The sequence below is a fragment of the Neofelis nebulosa genome, chromosome 6, assembly GCF_028018385.1.
Source record: "Neofelis nebulosa isolate mNeoNeb1 chromosome 6, mNeoNeb1.pri, whole genome shotgun sequence".
NCBI lineage: Eukaryota > Metazoa > Chordata > Mammalia > Carnivora > Felidae > Neofelis > Neofelis nebulosa.
In genome coordinates, this window is record NC_080787.1 from 145,316,123 (window position 1) to 145,320,744 (window position 4,622).

At 55.4% G+C, this 4,622-nt stretch overlaps 1 long non-coding RNA gene across 1 annotated transcript; it reads right to left on the bottom strand.

The window, feature by feature from the left end:
• Window positions 1–277: 277 nt before the first annotated feature.
• LOC131515096 (uncharacterized) lies at window positions 278–1,702 on the bottom strand. The gene is made up of 2 exons (XR_009263434.1): window positions 1,645–1,702; window positions 278–1,316 (listed from the first exon to the last, which is right to left on the bottom strand). It is a non-coding gene; the product is annotated as an uncharacterized LOC131515096 (long non-coding RNA).
• Window positions 1,703–4,622: the final 2,920 nt, after the last annotated feature.

Here is a 4,622-nt window from a genome sequence, read left to right on the forward strand (position 1 = left end):
GGCTAGCTGAGAATAATCCCCAAATTTTAAGCAATACTTGCTGAGATTTAGGTGAGGTGTTGCAAACAGCCACTGCTCAAAGTAACAGTATTTACAAACTGCTTTCCCTTGAAAATTTTTCAGCGGTGAGGCCAGGATTATAGCAACCCAGGATCCTTTGCAGAAACAGAAAATTTAAAAACCTGTCGGTGCATAAAATGTTCTGTGTTGAATTTATTACAAACGCTGCATCAAGACTTCAGATAACTCCAGAAATAAGAAAGCTACAATGGGAAGATTTCAGCGGGATTTATTTTTATTTATAATTTATACCCTGTCAGCTCCTCAAAAGGATTTGAGGCAGCATCCAATGAAAGACATGCGGTTCAACAAGGTTGCTAAAACTGGGAATAGAAAATTGAAAACCTCAAGCGGGAGGAGGAGGAAGCGAAGGTGATGGAATTACTGAGCTGAAGTGTAGCGAGCTCTCTGGTAGCCACAGCAAGGAGGGAAACACAAGCTTGTATATGTTTATCTGAGTAAAGAAAGTAAAGTCCCAAGCCGCGCGTTAGTTCTCCAAGGGGCATCAGCGCATCTCCGGTACTGTTTACTTGGTGACAGTTACAAGGGCCTCGGAGGAAAGGGCCCGCAGGGTCCTGCGCTCACAGCTGGAGGCTGGAGGAGCGGGAACAAGCAGGACACGGTGCACAGGAGGGCCTGGGTTCTGGGTGGGGCACGGGGGTTGCTTGAGGCAACCAGACCCACCCGGGGCACCCTCCTGGGCCCATCTTCTCCCGAGAGGCCTGCCCTGCAGGTGTTCACAGCCCTGGGCCCTAGCGGGACACCTGGGGGACACCTGGACTGCAGACTGGGGGTCCACGCGTGCATGCAGGCAAGGCCCTTGCATTGCAGGGTGCAGCCAGGCTGTGGGAACAGATGGGGCCAGCTCCCCGGCCCCGCACTGTGGGCGCCTGGGCGCCTCCGGGGAGCCTGAGAATTCTGCCTTTGAGGCCGGTGTCCAGGCTGCTGTGAGGCTGTGTATGCCAAGCAAGGAGACTAAATGTATTTCACTTACCGACTCTTTAGTTTGATTTCTGCTTTGGAGGCTACCTGTGCCGAGGCACTGAGGCATGGGGCCTGGGGGGCCGGAGGAACGCTGGCCTCTGTTGCCGCTCTGCCCCGGGGCCTGTGGCTGCACTCCTTGCAAGCTGAAATTGTCTTCCCCTCCCCGTCGCTGCGGTGGCCAGTGGAGAGGGGGCTTTGCAAGTCAGATGTGCAGTCAAGAGATGTGTGACCTTGGCAGGTTATTTCTCCTGGCTTGAGTCCCAGCCTGTGACCTTGGGGGAACAGTTCCGGTCCCTCCCAAGGCTCCAGTTTCTGGTCTCCTGGGGCGCTTGGGAGACTAAATGAGATTATATGCATGCACGGCTTCAGGACAGTTCTGAACATACAGCAAATGCCATGCAAGTGCCACGTTCTTATTATTACTTGGATCAGTGGCTGTTCCTCCCAAGTGGGTCTCATCTGATTCCCCCTTCCTGTGGGACCCTGGAGTCCGGGGGCACACCCTGTGCTCAGCGGCCAGAGACAGGGGCGTCTGGTGACGGCAGGACCCAACCCCCCCACCTTCCCTGAGCTGTGCTCTTTGTGGTTCAGACACCTCACCTGAGAGAGGATATGGGCTGCCACTCAGGTACAGCTCGGCCATGCGTTCTCTTCTGTCTTTTAAAAAGGGCAAAGTTAGTGCCAATGAGACCTATTAACACGCAGTTCTCCACCCACACCTTGCCCGGCCCCAACCCCAGGGCTCAGCCGTGCCTCTGGTCATTGGCGCCTCCTGCTGGCCGCTTGAGGCAGGTGCCTCACCAATGCTGGCCACAGTCCGCTGCCAGTCCGTTCTCCAGTCAAAATACCTTCTGCCTCCTGAAGGAAGGACTCTAATCATGATTGTGTCCTCACCCAACCCCCACCACCCACTTAATAATTGTGCTTTAAGAAAGTGAACAAACGAATGAATGAATGAATGAATGAATGAAATGCCCATTTCCTAAGTCACAAGCTCAGACAACTCATAGACTTCCCATCGCTGCTTAGAGGCAAAACCCAAACTTACCCACCAGCCTAGGCCTTCGAAAAACTGCCTCACCTCCCTGCCTCACCATCCCAGCACCGCTGACCCAGCCTGGGCTCGTGCCTCCTGCAAGCCTGCCTCTCCTGCCCTTTCCAGGGCGTTCCTTCCGACAAGGTCTGTGCGGAAGGACTCTCGTCCGCACTGTCCCTTCCCCTTGGGGTTATTATCCCCATCTGGGCCAGTTGCCATTTACTGTGACCTTGTCTCTTTTCTCCGTTATGCTGTGAACAATTGGGGACCGAGACGGGTCAGCCACTTCCAAGCGCTCACTGCTCATTTCCGAACGACTCCCGGCGTGTGTCTGGGGGTCTGTGTCGTCTCTAACACATCTGGTGTTTGTGTGCCTGGGGGAGGATCCTGCCACGCTGCCAGGGGGTGCAAATCAAAGGTGGCGGGGGTGTGTGTGTGTGTGCAGAGCCTGGGTGTGGAGGGCAGCAGCGGGTGAAGGCAGAATCAGGAGGGTGGAGCCACAGCTTTCGCAGGAGCTCGAGAAGGTGGTCTGTGGTAGCCAGTGAAGGGTTGGCCCAGACGCTCTTCTGTGACACTTCTTGTCCTCAGCACTATCATCAGGGACAGAGAGAGGGACACAGGTAGAGACAGAGACAGAGTGGGGCCCTGGTTCTCACCGTGGTGCCTGGACCAGCAGGTTGGCCTCCCCTGGGACTTGACCGAGATGCAAATTCTCAGGCCTCGCCTGGACCACTGGATTGGAGGCTGTGGGGTCACCTGTGTTTTCACAAGTGCTCCGAATGAGGTTTGAGAACCGTGAGTCCAGACAGGGTTAGGTTAATGAAGGTGCGCAAAGCCCTCCTTTCCCCAATCCGAGTCTTTCCCTGCTCCTCCTTTAAAATAGTTTTTAATATTTATTTATTTTCGAGAGACAGAGAGAGACAGAGTGTGAGCAGGGGAGGGGCAGAGAGAGAGGGAGACACAGAATCCGAAGCAGGCTCCAGGCTCTGAGCTGTCAGCACAGAGCCCGACGCGGGGCTCGAACCCACAATCTGTGAGATCATGACCAGAGCCGAAGTCGGATGCTTAACGGACTGAGCCACCCAGGAGCCCCTCCCTGCTCCCCCTTTAGCTGCCCAGCAGTCCCTGATCAGGGGCATGCCAGGGAGGAGCACGGACTGTCCCCTGATGGTGCCTGGCTCACCAGCAGGTGTGGCCTCTGGAGCCCAGGCCAGAGAGGGCTCCCACCTGCTAGGTGACCCGTGAAAGGTGGGGAAGATCTGCAAGCCCAACTCTGGGAGGAGCCTGCGGGACGGGGTGAATGGGAGTGTGCTGCAGGAGGAGCCCGGGGGGGTTATTCAGAATCAGATCAAGCGCGCCCATAACACAGGCTGGGGCTCTCACGGGCTGGCTGCTTCGTTGGGCACATACATTTAATCCTCCCCATGACATGACGATGCGGGAGTTCTTCTGGCACCCATTTTAGAGATGGACACCCTGGGCCTCCATGGGTCATTTGCCCAAAGTCATCCCAGCTGTAAGCGGAGGGGCTGGGCTTGGGGTTAAGTTTGGGAGGGTGGAGGAGGGTTGGAGGAGGCTTCAAGAGTGGGCTCAGGCAGGGGAGGACCCAGGTGAAGGGACCCAGATCTCCCGTCACACCAACCAGCAGCTCCAGGAAACCCCTTTCGGGGAGGACAGCCGGGCCATCTGGGTGCTGTGTGATTGTGAAGAATTTTTAAATGTTCATAATGGCATTTGCCATAAAAGTCTTTTAACTGCAGAGAAAACGCTTAGTGGCCTATCACAGTACTGAATAGACTCTTAGTAACTCACTGTGAACAAAGACAAGGTTTGGGAAGTGACTCCCCAGGGCCAGGAAGGATGCTGCTAGCTGAGGAATGGGCACTGGGCACAGCTCACGGGCCACACGGGGGATCCCAGAATGCAAGCATCCAAAGAGGCTTGCAAAAACACTCATCGACTGGCTTTTGTTCAGAAAGAAAAGAAAGGCAAATTTGACCTGCCAATATGCTGCTCACCTGAGTCTCCTTTTGGAGAGCGAGGGCTGGGCTTGGGGTAGGATCCACCCAAGTGACTCCTGGAGACGACGTGAACAGGTTTGCACAGCGGGTGGTGTAGGGCACTTGGAGAAACATGAGAAGTCATCACAAACCCAAGGATTGTGACACCACCCCCACCCCCACCCCCACCGGCCTTGACCTTCTGCCGTTTAAGGGGTTGGTAAGACTTCCGCCAGCTTGGGGTAAGCGTTCCTCTGCTTATGAATGGGACCACACGCATGTCTTGCTTTTGCACGTGTTCATGGAGGAGGTGGAAGACAGAAGGAGGTGGAGAAAGTCTGGGTGGGCCAGAAGACGGGTCGGGAGGGAGGTGTGGCCTCACCTTCGGGTGACTGCGGAATAAAACAGAAAGGGAAATGGAGGGGACAGGGGCAGTCCCGGGCCACCTGCGTGCCCCTCACCAGGGCCAGCAATGCTCATAGCAAACCTTGTGTTTAGCAGGGGATCACCTGAAGTTACCAAGGGGTTCCAGGAATGTTTTC